At 61.6% G+C, this 18,421-nt stretch overlaps 1 non-coding gene across 1 annotated transcript; it reads left to right on the forward strand.

Moving 5' to 3' along the window:
• Positions 1–294: 294 nt before the first annotated feature.
• Positions 295–368, forward strand: TRNAN-GUU (transfer RNA asparagine (anticodon GUU)). Its single transcript has one exon. It is a non-coding gene; the product is annotated as a tRNA-Asn (tRNA).
• The last annotated feature ends 18,053 nt before the right edge of the window (positions 369–18,421 follow it).

The following is an 18,421-nucleotide window of genomic DNA, read 5'->3' on the forward strand; positions in this document are numbered from 1 at the left end:
CCCACACAGGAAGCGGGGGGCTGCCGAGAGCTTCCCCGCAGGCGGCATCCTGGCCTGGCCTTTAGCTACTTGCAGCCTGGAGTGAAGGCGCGGAGTCAAAAGAGGCCGGCCCACACGTAGCAGAGGATGGTTTCGATCCATCGACCTCTGGGTTATGGGCCCAGCACGCTTCCGCTGCGCCACTCTGCTCCCTTGGGGCTAGACTGCCCGCAATCCACTCTAGCACCTGGGCTGCACTGGCACGGCCAGGCAGAGGAGCAGGCTGCTAGGCAGCGTTTCGGAAAGCCCTTCGAGGTCTCTGTGGCGCAATGGGTCAGCGCGTTCGGCTGTTAACCGAAAGGATGGTGATTCGAGCCCACCCGGGGACGTGGCTACGCTCGGCCTCCTGGCGCTTGCTAGCGGGCTCCCTTTTGCCACCTCCAAGCCATCCCTCTCGGCCTCGGTGAGGTCACCTTGTGGCCGGCAAGGTTCAGGGGCCGTGCCGTGCCACGGGAGCCCGTCTCCCAGCAACCGCGCCGGGGCCTCGGCCTCGGGGCTTAAGCCCCGAGCCCAAGCGCGAAAGCTCCAGCCGGGCAGGTGTCGCTCCCCTCCCGCCTCTACGCCAGCTGAGAGGGAGAAACGCACGAGCCGCGCGGGTTCTTAGCCGCCTCCCTCCTGCGGGCCTGTTTGCTGCGCAGACCTCTGGGCCTGTCTCATGCCTCCCCTGGGAAGCGTGGCCGCGCGAACTGAGCCCCAGTCGCAGCTCCCGAGGTTTCCTGTGCAGCCTTGGACTTGCATGGCTGCCATGGTTTCTCTTTGGAAGGGACTCGGTCCCGCTTGGACAGGCGACTCGCCCGTGTGACTCCAAACGCCATCTTGTGGCTGTCTTCTTCCACAGCCAGAACACCAGGATTCGCCTGCTCCTGGGTGGCCTGTGTCCCTTTCGGGCCATGGCGGCCGCTATGCGCCCGTAGACGGCCACGTTCCTCCTCCTAGTACAGAGATCATGGACGCTGGGGCCCTGCCCCCAAACCTCAATGAGGTCCATGACCTCCACACTAGACCAGGAGGGTGCGCGCCATCTACGGCCCCTGGCTGGCCCCTGGGTGCTGGGGGACTGGGCGGGGGGACGGCTCGCTGGCACTGGCTGCCTGGCTCATCCTGCAGCCCCTGGCTCGGGGCAGAGACTGCTGGCAGGGCTGGCTCTGGCAAGTGCCGTCTGGCCAGAGTCTACCCCTTTGAGGGCCCCAGGGCTGGGGAGAGGAGAGGAGTTTTCCTGGTTTGGCCCAGAGCAGCCACCAGGGGAACCTGGGGAGGGCTGGGCTCCAGCTACTTCGAATTAAGTGGCTACACAGCCCTTAATTCCAACTACTGAATTCGAATTTGGCGTTACTCCTGGTAGAATGAAGTTTACCTAGTTCGAATTAAGTCCAAACTAGCGGTTTGTATGTGTAGCACCTATGAACGTTACTTCCAACTAACGGCTGTTAGTTCGAATTAACTTTGTAGTGTAGACATACCCATAGTTCCTATACAACTAGCAGCTAATGGGTAGTCTCCAGTAGTTTAAATCTTGGGGCATTTGGAAAAGGAGGGGAGCTACATGTGTGCGGGGTGTATTGTTGCCCTCTGCTGGATGGACTGTAAATGCTTTATGTATGTATCATATGCCCTATAGTGCTAACAGTTAATGGAGATTCTCCTCTAGCTCACACCTGGCATTTTCTAAAGTAATATATGTGTGTGTATGTGCGAGAAAGAGCAAGAGCCTGGGGGCTCCCTCATGTCTCCTCCCCATCCTGATCTGCTTGGCTTAAGTGCAGGAAAGAAGAAGTAGTGAGCTTTGTGTATTTGACATCAGGTGGAAGCAGGGGAATGGAGGAGTAGTGGGAACAAGAGCACTTGGCTTCTTTTCCTGCAGACCGAGAGGGGTGGGGACTGGGTTGAGCTATATAAATCAGATGCCGCTCCATGCCTCAGTTTCCCCCTTCATACAATGCCGATGACACAGAGAATGTTTGTAAAGTGCCTTGTTGTTAGCCCATGGGGCAGAGGGGGAAACTCGGTCTCAGAAGCAGACTGGGGGGAGGTAAAACCCTACCTAGGCAGCGCTGGTTCCACTACGTCACGCTGCCAGACCGGTCTGAGTGGGTCCCTCTCTTGGCTGCTCCTCCCCCCAGGAGGAGTGGGTTCCTCTCCATCGGCTGCAGGAACCAGCATTTCAAGGTCTTTGCCAATGGGCAGCCGTTCTGCAATTCAGCTCTGCCGCGGCTTCCAGCAGATCGATACACTGGAGATCGATGGTGCCGTGGTCGGGTCCTGTGCCCAGTTGTGAGCCCGACCGGTGCCGCTGCCCAGACGGAGATGAGTGGCACACACACGACACCCCCCTACGGCCGCCCTCGCAGACCCAATAAACCTCTCCCTTTCGCAGAACGACTCTGCTCCTGCGTGGTTCTGGGGCTACTTGTGTGTGTGTCCTAGACCCCCTTTCTGCTCAGCGCAGATAGAGACTCCTCTGCAGGTAGAGCTGAGTGCGACGCCTGCACTGGGATGGCGTATTGGGATAATGTACTGACAGCTCCTCTGCGCCACCCCTCCTCTTCCTGCCGCTGCAACATCAAATTAACCTTCCTGGTCTGCCCCCGTCCTCCCTCCGGTACCAGGAGACCCCACGCATGATGGGAGGGGCTGCAAACTGGGGAGCAGGCTACTGCAGGGCTGAGGGCAGCAAACCAGCCCCCAGAGCCCTGCAGGGCCTGGCCACGGGGAAGGGGAACTGATGTGAGCAGCATTTAGAGCTCGGGGGGGGCTGCGGGGAGGAGGACAACGGAGCCACGAGCAGGACAGGGGGTGAGCCAGCACCAGTGAGTCTCAGGGGGTATGTCTACACTACCCCGCTAGTTCGAACTAGGGGGGTAATGTATGCATACCGAATTTGCTAATGAAGCCCGGGATTTGAATTTCCCGGGCTTCATTAGCATAAAGCCGGCGCCGCCATTTTTAAAAGCCGGCTAGTGCGAACCCCGTGCCGTGGAACGAGGAGTACAGATAGTTCGGAATGGCTACGTAGTTCGAACTATCTAGCCCGTGCCGCGTGTAGCCGCGCGGCACGGGGTTCGCACTAGCCGGCTTTTAAAAATGGCGGCGCCGGCTTTATGCTAATGAAGCCCGGGAAATTCAAATCCCGGGCTTCATTAGCAAGTTCGGTATGCATACATTACCCCCCTAGTTCCAACTAGCGGGGTAGTGTAGAAATACATACCCAGGGGGACTAGAGCCTCCAGGCCTGGCCCCCGTTGAGAGAGAAGCTCAGAGATTGGAGCTGGGGCAGCCAGGAGCCCCCCACTTCTTTGTGGGGTGCAGAACAATGACTGCTCCCGAGGGGGGAAAGGAAGGTGCCTGCACTGCAGGGCCTCCCTGGAGAGACAGTATCGGTCCCTGGCAGACAAAGGCCAGGGCCTGGCCAGGAAAGAGCCCAAGTCCTGGGAGAAATCAGGCTCCATGCTCAGCTGTGAGTCCGAGTCCCATAGACAAAAGCGCCCCAGGGCAGTGGTGGAGTCTCCACATGTCAATGGGTCTAGTGCAGGCCAGAGGCCTTGCTGGGATGCGCTAGGGCAAAGCCCAGGGCTGGGGCCGGACGGGAGCCCGTGAGAGGCAGCGGGGCGAGTGGGAGGCTCTAACTCTTGCTCCTGGCCAGGAAGTCCAGTGCTGGGTGACACCAAGGCCACGTCTGCACTGCAGGCATTTTGCTCAAGAACAACTGTTCTTGTGCAAAAACTTGTGGCGCGTCTACACTGCACGTGAATTCTTGTGCAAGTAAATTTGCAGTAAAGCATCAGAAAAGAGGGCTTCTTGCACAGGAGTTATTCCTCTCCCCACGAGGAATAAGCCCCTTTTGTGCAAGAGCTGTTGTGCAAGAAGGCAGCGTGGACGGGCACCAGGGGCTTCTTGAGCAAGACACTTTTATGGCTAAAATGGTCATCAGAGCTTTCTTGCACGAGAAAGCGTTCACAATGCCATGGACACTCTTGTGCAAAAGCACATGGCAGGGTGGAGGTGCTCTTGCACGAGACCTTTTGCGCAAGAACTCCGGTGTGAAACAGTTCTTGTGCAAGGAGCCTGCAGTGTAGGGCAGGGAGCAGCCTATGGGGCTACTGGAGCTGCTGGCTGCAGGATGCCCAGTCAGGGAGTGGGGGGGACCCCTAGGAATGGCTCCAACTTCCCAGAGGGGTGGCCAGAGGCAGGACATTTGCCTGGCAGGGTGAGGTGGGGGGGCAGTGACCTCACAGGGGCTTTGGGCAGCCCTCAGCAGATCAGGCAAAGGGCAGGTGGGGAGGTGGTGACCTCACAGAGGAACCCACATCTCAGGCTGAGAAAAGGGGGGGGCGGGCCCAGGGGACTTTGGAGACCCCCGGTTGCTTTAGCTCTGGTGCGTCTCCTGCTCACAGTTGCTTTGTCCTCTGTGAGTTCCACATCCGGACAGCGTTTTGCAGAAGGTAAGAGCCCCCAGGGGTTTGGATCCCGCCCGGGGCCGGCTGGGTTCCAGGCAGGCCCAGCCCTCGGTCAAGGGCCAGAAGTGCCTGTGCAAGACCGAGCCGATAAGCAAGGGGCCATTTGGGGGCTGGGGGCAGTCGCTCTGGGGAGCTGGAACCCCTGGATTTCGCTCTGCAGGCTGCGCCCCAAGCTCCCCTTTGCTCCCCTCATTTGCAGCATGGCCAAACACATCAGGCTGTGGTTCCGGAAAGCCCTGAAGATGGCCCCAGGGCCGGTGGGAAGCAGCTCCTCCGTCCCCGCGGGCGGGGAAGCTGAATCCCACCAGCTCGGGGCGACTCGCCCACCGGCCAGGCCCCTCCGGACCTGGCTCCAGAGGCGGCTGGGAAGGCGGGACCCAGCCCAGCGGGGCAGCCGGGTAGGGTGGCTCTGGGGCCTCCTCTGTGGAGAGAAACACCTGCCCCAGGAGCCCAGCCCCCATTACCACCAGGGGGCATCGCCCGGCCCGGCCCCCGGGGACCTGCCAGTCTCCGGGAGCCCCCAGCCTCTCCGCACCAGCCCCTGCAGCTGTGGGTCCAGCTCAGTGAGCAGCAGCGCCTGGGCCTCCAGCTGCAGCCGGGCCACCTCCTGCAGCCGCTCAGACCCAGGTGAGGGGCCGTGAACATGCTGGGCCCAGGGGCTCACCCAGTACACGGGGGGGCAGCCCCAGTGTCTGCCCCGCAGCCAGGGCAATGGATGGGGGCGGGAGCTGCTGCTTGGCTCTCTTGTTCCTGGCGGGGGCTCTGCTGAGGGCATTGGCAGATGTGAGGGTGGAAGGGGGATGGGTCCCTGCGAGGGGCGTGTGGGGCCCAAGCTGCCCTGGGTCCCTGACATGGGGGCGCGTGACCCCTGCTGGCCGCTGGAGTCACCCTGGTCCCTTCCCTCCCGCACAGAGCCCCCCTGCGCCTCGGCGGAGCTCTGCCAGGAGCGGATGGACTCCCGGGTGGAGGAAGGGGCCATCTATGATATTGAAGAGCAGCTCCACACCCGGGACACGGTAGGAACCTTCTCCACACGGGGGGGGGGGGACCCGAGATTGTCCGGCCCCTTCCCAGCACGTCCCCCCCTCCGGGAGGGGCTTGTCCCTGGGGATCCCCCTGGGGCCCCTTCTCCTGCATGACCTGGGCCCCCCAAGCTGAGGTCTCTTGTCATGCACCAGCTGGGCCCCCACAAGCCTGAGGAAGCAGTTGGGGGGGGAGTGTGGGTGCTTGGACAACCGGCAGCTCCCACCTCCACTCCTGGGAGGCCTGAGCCCTGCAGCTGTCCGTGGGGGGCAGGCAGGCCCCAGGCTCACAGACTCTCTCTGGGGTGCAGAGCCCAGCCGCCCTGCAGCGGTTCCTCCTGGCCGTCCCCCCCGCCTGCCTCGCCGCCCTCCAAAGGGGCGAGGACACCCTGGCGCCGCGCTGCTGCAAGGACACCATGATGGCCAGGATCGTGGTGAGCGAGTCGCGGCGGCCGGGAGGAGGGGAGGGGATACGTGGGGTGGACAGGGGTCTGCCTGGGCCATGGCGGCGGGTGGGGGTGCTGGAAATGGGATGGGTGGGGCCAGGAGTGCTGGAGGGGGAGGGGGAGGTGGACATGGGGAGGGTGGGTGGGGATGCTGGAGGAGGGAGGGACACAGAAATGGGGCAGGTCTGGGGTGCTGGACAGGGAGGGGGATTCGGAACAGGGAGGGGTCTCCCCGGGCCATGGGGGGGGGGAGCTGGAAGGTTAGCAGAGCGGGCTGCTGAGGATGCGCCTGGGGAGCAGGGATGAGGAGCTTCAGAGGCTGGTCACCAGGGCAGTGAGGGGCAGGAGACGGCCTGGGGACAAGGATTGAGCTGGTCCCGGTTTGGGAGGGGGGTGCTGGGAGGGGCCCTGTGCCGGGCAGGGGGGCTACAGGCCAGCGGGAGGCAGTGGGGTTGGATCCTGCTGGGTGGGGGCGCTGGCCGTGTGAGCGTCTCTTGGGGGCCCCAGCCTCACACGCCCCTTTGTCTCCTTGGGTCTCACAGGAGATCATGGAGGACTCCCCCCCCCACTGGTCTTGGCCGACTGCCTCAACGCCGCCTGCAGCCTCAGGTACCGACCCCCCCCCCCCCCGCCGACTCCCCCCCAGAGCAGATCCCCTGACCAGGGAGTGGGAAAGTCTCTGTCTCCTGGGCTATGTCTAGACTGCAAGCCTCTTTCGAAAGAGAGCACCCAGTGAGTCTGGATGCTCTCTTTCGAAGAAGCCCTAGTTCCATTCAAGAACGCCTTCGTTCGAAAGAAGCACTTTCCAAAGAAGGCGTTCTTCCTCGTGAAATGAGGTTTACCGCCGTGGAAAGAAAAGCCGCGTTCTTTCGATTTAATTTCGAAAGAACGCGACTGCAGTCTAGACGCAGGTGATGTTTTTTCGGAAAAAGGCTACTTTTCCCGAAAAACCCCCTGAGTCTGGACACAGCCCTGCTGCTGAATGAACAGTCTCTGCCCCTCTCTCCTGCCAGCACCTTGCAGCCTCCCCTACAGGCCCAGCTCCTGAGCCCCCTGCTGAGGGCGGCCGTGGGACAGACTGTGTCTGGGGACTGGCAGCAGGAGCCCATCCACACACAGGTACGTCCCTCCGGGCCCTGCTCCCGGGCTGGGCTGGAGCTCCAGAGAGGAGTGGGGGTGGGGGCAGAGGGAGAGAAGAAGCTGCAGGTTTGGATCCTTCCCTCCAGGTTTCCCGTTGCTCTCCCTGGGGGCCCGTCCCTTCCATGCCCAGCCTGGGCTCCTCCCTGCTCTGCGAGGCGGCTCAGACCCTGCTCAAGGCTGCACCCCGGGGCCAGCGGGTGGCCTGGATTCCCCAACCCCCCTCTGACCCAGGGCTCCCCCTTGTCTTGCAGCAGTTCATCCGGGCCCTTCCCGTCGACCTCCAGGCCCTACTGGCAAGCCTCCTCGCCGAGTCCCCAGACACCGCCAGGCTGCAGCTGATCATGGAGGTGAGCCCCGTGGGGGGGACGGGGCCATTGTCCCTGCTTCCTCGGGGGGCCGAGAGAGGAGCTGTGTCAGTGGCTGGGGGGGGGGGGGCACAGTCTGAGAGGAGCCCCAGGCTCTGCCCAGAACCGGCGCCTCCCTACGGGTCCTGACCTGCCTCTTTCCCCCCCAGCACCTGAGCCCGTGGCTGGAGTCCCGCCTGCCCCAGGAGCGAGCCAGGGCCCTTGGCAGCACCACGGCCCTGCTGGGAGTCGCCACCACCCTCCCGGGGTTTGAGGTAAGTGACCTCGGAGCCGGGGGGTCTGGGGCTGCAGGGCGCGGGGCTGGGAGCGTCCCCGGGAGGCAGAGCTGGGAATGGGCCGGGAATGGGCCGCGTTCTCCTTTCCCCGGGGAGGGGCGACCCTGGGCCTTTCCGGGGGGCACCTGAGCCCCAGACTGGGGAGTGGCCGTCAGTGGATCCCCTTGTTCCACCCCCGGAGTGACCCTTCAGTCGGGGCCATTGCTCAGGGTTGTCTCCTCGCAAGGCCGGCCCCGCCCCGCCCCGCCCCGCCCCGGGAGGTGTCTCTGTCCGTCCCCGAGCTCAGAACCGCCTCGGCGGCCGTTAGCATGGGACGTGCAGCCCCAGGATGCTGAGGGACCCCCCCTCTTCTCTCCCCTCAGAACTCCGCCGACTGGCCGAGGATGGGTCACCACGTGGCCCAGCTGGGCCTTTTTATTTCGGACCCATCCGAAGACGTCAGCCGGCTGGCCCGGAAGGGGGTGCACAGCCTGTACCGACTCCTCCTGCACCACAGGGGTAAGGAACCCAGCCGGGACCTGGGCCCCAGGGACACCCTGAGGGTGCCGGCGGCGGGGGGAGGGGACCCAGCCCTTTTCCCCCAGACTGGCCCAAGGGGGGATGCGTCCCTCTGTGTTCCCCTTCTGCCCCCTGTGCCCCTCCATTTGCCCAGGGATGCCTGCAGGGACCCGTGGGAGGGGAAGGGCTCAGACCTGCCAGCAGAATCACCCTGGTTTGTCTCTTGCAGGCCTCAACATCCACCAGGCAGAGGACCTGTGGTGCAGGCACTACTATAAGGAGAGATGGGTCCTGGCGCACAGCAACACCGTGCGGGTGGGAGAGGTAAGGACGCGCTGCCAGGGCAGGGCAGGGCTCGGGGGTGGGGCTGGCTGGGGCCCTCGTGCGGGTAGGACGCGGGGTGGGAGCGGGGAGTCGCTGATCGAATGGTCGATGCATTTTCCCTCGACTATTCGAGCCGTGGACAGGGCGGCGCTGCCCCTTTGTGACGCTGTCCCGGCGTTTCAAAGGGGTGGCGCTTCCTAGGGGCAGCGCCGCACCTTGCCCCGGATCTCCCGTAGAAGGGGAAGCAGGGCTGGGGGGGGGCAACACTTTTTGATGGAGGTCGCTCCAAGATGTTGGCCAGTGGCCTAGGGCTGCTCTGTTGTGCGGAGGGGGGTGAGGTCTGGGAGGGTCTTGGGGGCAGGAGGAAGGTGTGACCTGGGGCAGGGGTTAGGGTGCAGGGTGAGGAGAGCGTCTGGGTGCAGGGTCTGGAAGGGAGTTTGCAGAAGGAGGAAGCTGTTTTAGCCCCAGGAGTTGGGGCCGGGCTCTGGGCCGTCAGCTGAAACCTCCCGTGCTCTTGATTTCAGGTCTTTGGGCAGCTCTTCACGCCAGAGCAGGAGAACTGCTTTTTAGACAAGGCTCTGCTCGCTGCCCGCTCCCCCCTGAGGCGCCCCAGCCAGGCCGGGCTGGTCCTGGCCCACGCCCTGCATGGGCAGGCCCATCAGCTCCTGGGATACATGGTGAGCAGCCGGAGCAGATGCAGGAGAGCGGGGCAGGGCCAGGGTCTCCTTCCCATCCCCTCAGGGAGTCCCCCGCCCCTTTCCTCATGCTGCCCCCACCCCACGTCCCTGCTGGGTGGGTCAGAAGCTCACCCTGCGGGCCTGACGGGGGTGACCAGAGAGCAGAACAAGTCTCAGCGCAGGGGGGAGGAGGGGGGAAATGCTGGGGGGGCCCAGTACCCCTGAGTCCCCAGGGATGAATGTGACGGATTCTGCTTCCCTTGCAGCAGGAAGACAGCCAGTGAGAGCACAAGGAGCTGAGGAGCCAGCAGCTGCGTCCCCCTCCCCCCAACCCTCCCAATTGTATAGAATGTATTTAAATTCGGATTAAATAACGTTTCAAAAACCATTTGGATCAGGCTTTGTCAATAATTTTTAATGGGGGGGGGCATTTTGGCAAGTGGTCAAGGGCCACATTTCTACCGAGGAGTTTGGGGTCTGGGACGGGGCGGTTGGGTGCAGAAGAGAGCTGAGGGGAGGAGCCTGGGTGCGCACCGTCCATTGCATCATCACGCGGCGCCATTGTGCTAGTGCTGGAGCTTGGGTGACTGGTTTAATTTGAATGTTTACACAGATTAGGTGTTTTAACTTTAGGAAACTTCATTTTCAATAAGGTCAAATGTTAATTTCTGTCTACCACAAAGGGTTTCAAAGTTTTCTTTCTTAAAGGCAGGGATGAGGAACCTTTTTTGTCTCCAGGGCCACTGACCCCCAGAAAAACCAGTTGGGGACCACACACGAGAAAAGCAAAATACAAAAACCCTTCTTCCAAAACCCACAAGCCTCACTGAGGTGAGGGGAAGGGACAGGGAGGACTGAGCTTCGGGGATCCCTCATTTTTGGCCCCCCCTCAGATTGAGAGGGACCCGCAAATGCCACTCTCCCTGGAACCCAGGAGAGTTAATCTGTGCTGGGGCTGGAGTGCCAGGGGAGTGAGATGTCTCAGTCGGGGCCACATTCGTGAGGCTTGGGGGGGGTTGGAGGCGCCAGGGACGCATTCAGATAGAGCAGGGGAGCCGGCAGGGACCCTGAGAGGAGAAGTGGGAGTGAGAGCCCAGCCGGGGAGACACAAGGAAACCAGAGTCAGTCTAGTATCTCTCAGGCAGCTGGGGTAGACACCCCCCACCCCAAACCCCAGCCTCCTGTTGGATCCTCCTCCCACAGTTAACTGCCTCTGAGTCTGCACCCAAACTCCCATCGCTGCCCTGAACCTGTCCCAGAGCCTGCAACCCGCAGCCTCTCCCGCGCCCCACTCCCCAGCCATCCTGCACCGTAACCCCAGCCTCAGGCCAGCGAACCTGAGTGAGGGTGGGGGAGCCCAAGCAGCAGAGGGAGGGGGGAGTGGAATGAGTGGGGGCGTGGCCTCAGAACAGGGGCAGGGGTAGGTGCGGGGAAGGGGGCGGGGCAATGGTAGTGGCCTCTAATGCCCTCACCCCTCCCTTCGGCATCGCTTATGTCCCATGTCCGCCCCCTCCTGAGCCCAAAGCCGGTGCCAAGGCCTCGTGCCCAGGGCGGGGTCGCCCCTGTGAGCTGCCAGCCATACTGGGGAGAGGCGAGAGGGTCTGGGCTGCTGTGTCCGTTGCTGGCTCCTGTCAGGCCTTTGCACCAAGTCCTGGTGCAGCCTGAGCAAACCTGGGTCCTTCCCTGCTCCTCCAACACCACCTGGGCAAAGGGAGGAGAGTCCCCAACAGCCTCTGTCACTTCGGCCTCCTGTCGGGGGAACATGCCCCCTGCAGCATGATCCCCTGTAGATCTAGCCCTCTGGGCACTCACCCAAGGTCTCTACACGGCAGCTGCTCTGTGCCTAGTGCTGGCACTGCAGAGCCATTTGCCACTTTGCACCCGACTGTCACCAGGTCCTTTCCATTTGCAGGGCCGGCCACATCTCCTGCCCGCTAGGCCATTGGCTGCACCCTCGTCTCGCTCCTCCTGGTGTCTGTATCCGTCATCACCTTGGTGCTGGAGAGATGGGGCCTGCCCCAGCCTGCCGGGCTGCAAGGGACTCCTGTTGGGAGCAGCTGCATGGGAACCAGAGGCCCAAGAATGGGAGAACCCTATTGACCTGCTGTGAGCAGGAGACGGGGGTGGGGAGGGGGCTGGGGAGGTACCTGTACTCAGCTCTGAATGGGGGCTGGGGAGACACAGACACTGCTGATGATTGCTGCACTGTGGGCCCCTGGGTTACAGTCTATGCCCAGGCAGCTCCTCCAGTCACTGCCTGTCACATTACTGGATCTTGAGGGGAGCAGCCAGATCACTGCTGCACCCATAGGTGGGGGTGTTGGCCCCAGAAAATGGTAGAAAAGGGGGCCATGTGGGGTGCTGAATAGAAGCTTATTATCTGATAGTCCTATGTAAGCTATTTATGTGGTTGTATAACGTCTGTGTGTGTAGTTAGGAATCTGTAGTCTGTGTGGATCCTGAATATTTCTCTGCATGTGGTTGAGCATTGGGCAGAGCCCGGCCTGTGGACATGCTAATTAGCGAGGCCCTGTGGGACAATGGCACTGAATGGGCCAAGGACACACCTAAAGCATGAGGGCGGACACCTAAGAGCGGCCAGCAGAGAGAGGCTGAGGACCAGGTGATCTCCTGCAGCCAAGAAGAGGCCAGGAAGGAGGGATAAATAGGCCATGTGGTCGATGCCATCTTGGTTCTCAGCTCAGCACTTCATCCCAGAGGCAGCATTGCAGGGATCGAAGAGCCTGGAAGACCTGTGAACCCATCCTGACCCTAGGATGTGCAACAAGAACTCTTAAACCAGCAGCTGTAACATCTCTGCTAGAGGCTGCATCGAGAACTGGGAGATTCGGTGCATGTAACATACTATTCCTTTAACAACCTTACTCTCATGCTTTTCTTTATTGTAATAATAAACCTTTAGGTGTTAGATGCTAAAGGATTGGCTCAGCATGATTTGTGGGTAAGATCCAGAGGGTAAATTGACCAGGGATCTGTGGCTGGTTTCTTGGGACCAGACAGAACTTGTTCGGGGTAGGTGGGATTGGGTGCTAGGACCCCCACCGGTGTATGAGGCCCGGGGCCATCGGGGGCATGGATATTGCTGGGGTGCCGGAGGGGTTTTGCTCGTGAGGCTTCAGGCAGGCAGCTGAAGCGCTCTGTGGGACTGGTTTGTGGCCTGTGTGGAGAGGTCACCAGTCTGGGGGCTGTAAGGAGCCCCGGATTTGAGCAATTCGCCCTGAGCAGACGCCCTCAGCTGTGCCCAGACACGGCCCAGTCCGTCACACTGCCCCTCAGCCTGCAGGCCTCTCCTCGCTCTCAGCCAGGCCAAGGGCTGAGCCCTGCTGTGGCCTGCCCCAGCCAGCCAGCCAGCCCAGCTCCTCCTCCTGCACAAACAGTCCCGCCTGCTCCTTTAGCAAAGCAGAGCGGGCTGGTTGTGGAACTTCTGGGAGACTGAGGTTCAAGTCCCAGGTCTGCTGCAGAGCCCTTGTCCCTGCCACTCCCCTGAGTGGGCCTCAGCTCCCATCTGTGAAACGGGGACACTGATTCTAACTCGTCTAAGGGGAGCATTTTCAAAGCCCTAAGGGAGTTGGGAGCACAAGTGTGTGACTGTGCTTTGTGCCCACTGCTTGGTGCTCCTAAATCCCCCAGGTGCTTAGCTTGGGAGCTTTTCCGGGCAGGGGCTGCGGCTAGGGTTGCCAGGTGTCCCGTTTGAACCGGACAGTCCAGTATTTGAGCTTTCTGTCCAGGAGATAAATTGAGAAAATATCTCAGTTTTCTAAATAAGATGTACTCTAGGTTGTGATGCAATGGCAAGTATGTCTGGTATTTTTATTGACCACCTGGCAACCCTGGCTGCGGCCGCCTCTCACTATTCTGGTGTGGACAAAGCACTGCAGTCATCCCGGGACAACGCCCCCAGAGACGCTCTCCCTCTGGGGCAGGGTCCTTTAATGCTTTTCACACTGACATAGGCTACGGGACAGCCCCTTGGACACGGGCATGAGTGTCCCCGCGGGGCGGTATCCCCCGGACGCTGCGCAATGCAGAGAAGAGGGGTGAGTCCTGGGGGATTGGTGGGACAAGAGACGTTCCGTTATTTTAACCCCACCCGCTATAAAGCAGCAAAACCCTGGGTCCAGGTACTCAAATGTGCAGGGCTCTGCTTCTGCGGGATTAGCCGCCCCTTCTCGGCTGGGAACACGCAGGCGAAGCATCAAAGGGCTCCCACCCCACTGAGATGGTGACTGCATGTCTCGGGAAGGGAAGAATCCAGCCATGGGGGGGGGAGGGATCCCCTCTGGCACTGACGGAGAGGCCCAGAGACATGCAGAAGGAAAGTTCGGGAGGGAGGGGGCAGAGATACCAGGTAGGGAGGAGGACGGAGGTGCAGCTAACTCTGGTACTCGTGACACCCAGACCCCATCTCTCCCCACCTCTTTGGACCCAGGCAGCACCTGCTCCTTTTTGTCTCCTCTCCCATTGACTGCCGCCCTCCTCACCACCAGGTCTCCCAAAGGTTCCTCTCCCCAAATGTTTCCCACTCCCCTCCCACTGTTCCTCGCTCCCAAATCCCTGGAGTCCTGTCAAACAAACGTCTCTTCCTCCCTCCTGTGGCTGAGAGGGAGAAACGCACGAGCCGCGCGGGTTCTTAGCCGCCTCCCTCCTGCGGGCCTGTTTGCTGCGCAGACCTCTGGGCCTGTCTCATGCCTCCCCTGGGAAGCGTGGCCGCGCGAACTGAGCCCCAGTCGCAGCTCCTGAGGTTTCCTGTGCAGCCTTGGACTTGCATGGCTGCCATGGTTTCTCTTTGGAAGGGACTCGGTCCCGCTTGGACAGGCGACTCGCCCGTGTGACTCCAAACGCCATCTTGTGGCTGTCTTTTTCCCCCACAGCCAGAACACCAGGATTCGCCTCCCACGGCAGAAGATGCAAAAGGCCCTGGAAGGAAAGCCCTCCTGCTTTTTTACCTCGGGAGGATGTGGGCTACCAACCGAAGCTCTGAGCCAAGGACTGAAGGACCCGTCCAAGCCGTGGCCGTACTCCCGAGACTTGACCGAAGCCAGCTCTCTCTTCCATGACTGCTGCAAGCCTCAACCGAGAACGTGGCGAGTGCTCCCACAATTCCCTCTCCCCCTTTCCATTGAGGATTCTGAAGGACCGTCAGCTGGTGATTTTTGGCTCTGACTGTAAGGGATGAATTGAGCCGGGAACGTAGCTGGTCCTCTTGGGCTGGGCAGAAGCTTTTGATGGGATGAGATGGGTTTTGGTCAGCCGGCGTGTGCCTAAAGAGCGTGGGTGGTGGCGATGCGGGAGAAGCGGCGCGTCGGAGGGAATTGCTCGCGTGTCCTGTTGTTGAGCAGTATGGCGAAGGCAGAAGTTCTCTTTGTGAGGGGTTTGGCGTGCCTGGGAGTAGTAGAGCAAGGCCAGTGTTGATGCTGTGGCAGCTCTTTGTCTAGGCGGTTTGTCTAGGCCTGAATGAAGGCTCTGGGTAGCGTGGTCCAGAAGTGCTTTGTTCCACGAGCGTCTGGAGAGCCTCCCTGGCGCGCTCCCTGAGCGGGTCCCGGCGGCCCATGTGGGTGGGAAAAGGGCAGGAGGAAGCCCTGTTGCCTGAGGACAGAAGAGGAGGCCTCCGTGCCTCCCACACAGGAAGCGGGGGGCTGCCGAGAGCTTCCCCGCAGGCGGCATCCTGGCCTGGCCTTTAGCTACTTGCAGCCTGGAGTGAAGGCGCGGAGTCAAAAGAGGCCGGCCCACACATAGCAGAGGATGGTTTTGATCCATCGACCTCTGGGTTATGGGCCCAGCACACTTCCGCTGCGCCACTCTGCTCCCTTGGGGCTAGACTGCCCGCAATCCACTCTAGCACCTGGGCTGCACTGGCACGGCCAGGCAGAGGAGCAGGCTGCTAGGCAGCGTTTCGGAAAGCCCTTCGAGGTCTCTGTGGCGCAATGGGTCAGCGCGTTCGGTTGTTAACCGAAAGGATGGTGATTCGAGCCCACCCGGGGATGTGGCTACGCTCGGCCTCCTGGCGCTTGCTAGCGGGCTCCCTTTTGCCACCTCCAAGCCATCCCTCTCGGCCTCGGTGAGGTCACCTTGTGGCCGGCAAGGTTCAGGGGCCGTGCCGTGCCACGGGAACCCGTCTCCCAGCAACCGCGCCGGGGCCTCGGCCTCGGGGCTTAAGCCCCGAGCCCAAGCGCGAAAGCTCCAGCCGGGCAGGTGTCGTTCCCCTCCCGCCTCTACGCCAGCTGAGAGGGAGAAACACACGAGCCGCGCGGGTTCTTAGCCGCCTCCCTCCTGCGGGCCTGTTTGCTGCGCAGACCTCTGGGCCTGTCTCATGCCTCCCCTGGGAAGCGTGGCCGCGCGAACTGAGCCCCAGTCGCAGCTCCTGAGGTTTCCTGTGCAGCCTTGGACTTGCATGGCTGCCATGGTTTCTCTTTGGAAGGGACTCGGTCCCGCTTGGACAGGCGACTCGCCCGTGTGACTCCAAACGCCATCTTGTGGCTGTCTTTTTCCCCCACAGCCAGAACACCAGGATTCGCCTCCCACGGCAGAAGATGCAAAAGGCCCTGGAAGGAAAGCCCTCCTGCTTTTTTACCTCGGGAGGATGTGGGCTACCAACCGAAGCTCTGAGCCAAGGACTGAAGGACCCGTCCAAGCCGTGGCCGTACTCCCGAGACTTGACCGAAGCCAGCTCTCTCTTCCATGACTGCTGCAAGCCTCAACCGAGAACGTGGCGAGTGCTCCCACAATTCCCTCTCCCCCTTTCCATTGAGGATTCTGAAGGACCGTCAGCTGGTGATTTTTGGCTCTGACTGTAAGGGATGAATTGAGCCGGGAACGTAGCTGGTCCTCTTGGGCTGGGCAGAAGCTTTTGATGGGATGAGATGGGTTTTGGTCAGCCGGCGTGTGCCTAAAGAGCGTGGGTGGTGGCGATGCGGGAGAAGCGGCGCGTCGGAGGGAATTGCTCGCGTGTCCTGTTGTTGAGCAGTATGGCGAAGGCAGAAGTTCTCTTTGTGAGGGGTTTGGCGTGCCTGGGAGTAGTAGCGCAAGGCCAGTGTTGATGCTGTGGCAGCTCTTTGTCTAGGCGGTTTGTCTAGGCCTGAATGAAGGCTCTGGGTAGCGTGGTCCAGAAGTGCTTTGTTCCACGAGCGTCTGGAGAGCCTCCCTGGCGCGCTCCCTGAGCGGGTCCCGGCGGCCCATGTGGGTGGGAAAAGGGCAGGAGGAAGCCCTGTTGCCTGAGGACAGAAGAGGAGGCCTCCGTGCCTCCCACACAGGAAGCGGGGGGCTGCCGAGAGCTTCCCCGCAGGCGGCATCCTGGCCTGGCCTTTAGCTACTTGCAGCCTGGAGTGAAGGCGCGGAGTCAAAAGAGGCCGGCCCACACATAGCAGAGGATGGTTTCGATCCATCGACCTCTGGGTTATGGGCCCAGCACGCTTCCGCTGCGCCACTCTGCTCCCTTGGGGCTAGACTGCCCGCAATCCACTCTAGCACCTGGGCTGCACTGGCACGGCCAGGCAGAGGAGCAGGCTGCTAGGCAGCGTTTCGGAAAGCCCTTCGAGGTCTCTGTGGCGCAATGGGTCAGCGCGTTCGGCTGTTAACCGAAAGGATGGTGATTCGAGCCCACCCGGGGATGTGGCTACGCTCGGCCTCCTGGCGCTTGCTAGCGGGCTCCCTTTTGCCACCTCCAAGCCATCCCTCTCGGCCTCGGTGAGGTCACCTTGTGGCCGGCAAGGTTCAGGGGCCGTGCCGTGCCACGGGAACCCGTCTCCCAGCAACCGCGCCGGGGCCTCGGCCTCGGGGCTTAAGCCCCGAGCCCAAGCGCGAAAGCTCCAGCCGGGCAGGTGTCGTTCCCCTCCCGCCTCTACGCCAGCTGAGAGGGAGAAACACACGAGCCGCGCGGGTTCTTAGCCGCCTCCCTCCTGCGGGCCTGTTTGCTGCGCAGACCTCTGGGCCTGTCTCATGCCTCCCCTGGGAAGCGTGGCCGCGCGAACTGAGCCCCAGTCGCAGCTCCTGAGGTTTCCTGTGCAGCCTTGGACTTGCATGGCTGCCATGGTTTCTCTTTGGAAGGGACTCGGTCCCGCTTGGACAGGCGACTCGCCCGTGTGACTCCAAACGCCATCTTGTGGCTGTCTTTTTCCCCCACAGCCAGAACACCAGGATTCGCCTCCCACGGCAGAAGATGCAAAAGGCCCTGGAAGGAAAGCCCTCCTGCTTTTTTACCTCGGGAGGATGTGGGCTACCAACCGAAGCTCTGAGCCAAGGACTGAAGGACCCGTCCAAGCCGTGGCCGTACTCCCGAGACTTGACCGAAGCCAGCTCTCTCTTCCATGACTGCTGCAAGCCTCAACCGAGAACGTGGCGAGTGCTCCCACAATTCCCTCTCCCCCTTTCCATTGAGGATTCTGAAGGACCGTCAGCTGGTGATTTTTGGCTCTGACTGTAAGGGATGAATTGAGCCGGGAACGTAGCTGGTCCTCTTGGGCTGGGCAGAAGCTTTTGATGGGATGAGATGGGTTTTGGTCAGCCGGCGTGTGCCTAAAGAGCGTGGGTGGTGGCGATGCGGGAGAAGCGGCGCGTCGGAGGGAATTGCTCGCGTGTCCTGTTGTTGAGCAGTATGGCGAAGGCAGAAGTTCTCTTTGTGAGGGGTTTGGCGTGCCTGGGAGTAGTAGCGCAAGGCCAGTGTTGATGCTGTGGCAGCTCTCTGTCTAGGCGTTTTGTCTAGGCCTGAATGAAGGCTCTGGGTAGCGTGGTCCAGAAGTGCTTTGTTCCACGAGCGTCTGGAGAGCCTCCCTGGCGCGCTCCCTGAGCGGGTCCCGGCGGCCCTTGTGGGTGGGAAAAGGGCAGGAGGAAGCCCTGTTGCCTGAGGACAGAAGAGGAGGCCTCCGTGCCTCCCACACAGGAAGCGGGGGGCTGCCGAGAGCTTCCCCGCAGGCGGCATCCTGGCCTGGCCTTTAGCTACTTGCAGCCTGGAGTGAAGGCGCGGAGTCAAAAGAGGCCGGCCCACATGTAGCAGAGGATGGTTTCGATCCATCGACCTCTGGGTTATGGGCCCAGCACGCTTCCGCTGCGCCACTCTGCTCCCTTGGGGCTAGACTGCCCGCAATCCACTCTAGCACCTGGGCTGCACTGGCACGGCCAGGCAGAGGAGCAGGCTGCTAGGCAGCGTTTCGGAAAGCCCTTTGAG

Source organism: Pelodiscus sinensis, chromosome 26, assembly GCF_052426305.1.
Source record: "Pelodiscus sinensis isolate ZL-2025 chromosome 26, ASM5242630v1, whole genome shotgun sequence".
Lineage (NCBI taxonomy): Eukaryota > Metazoa > Chordata > Testudines > Trionychidae > Pelodiscus > Pelodiscus sinensis.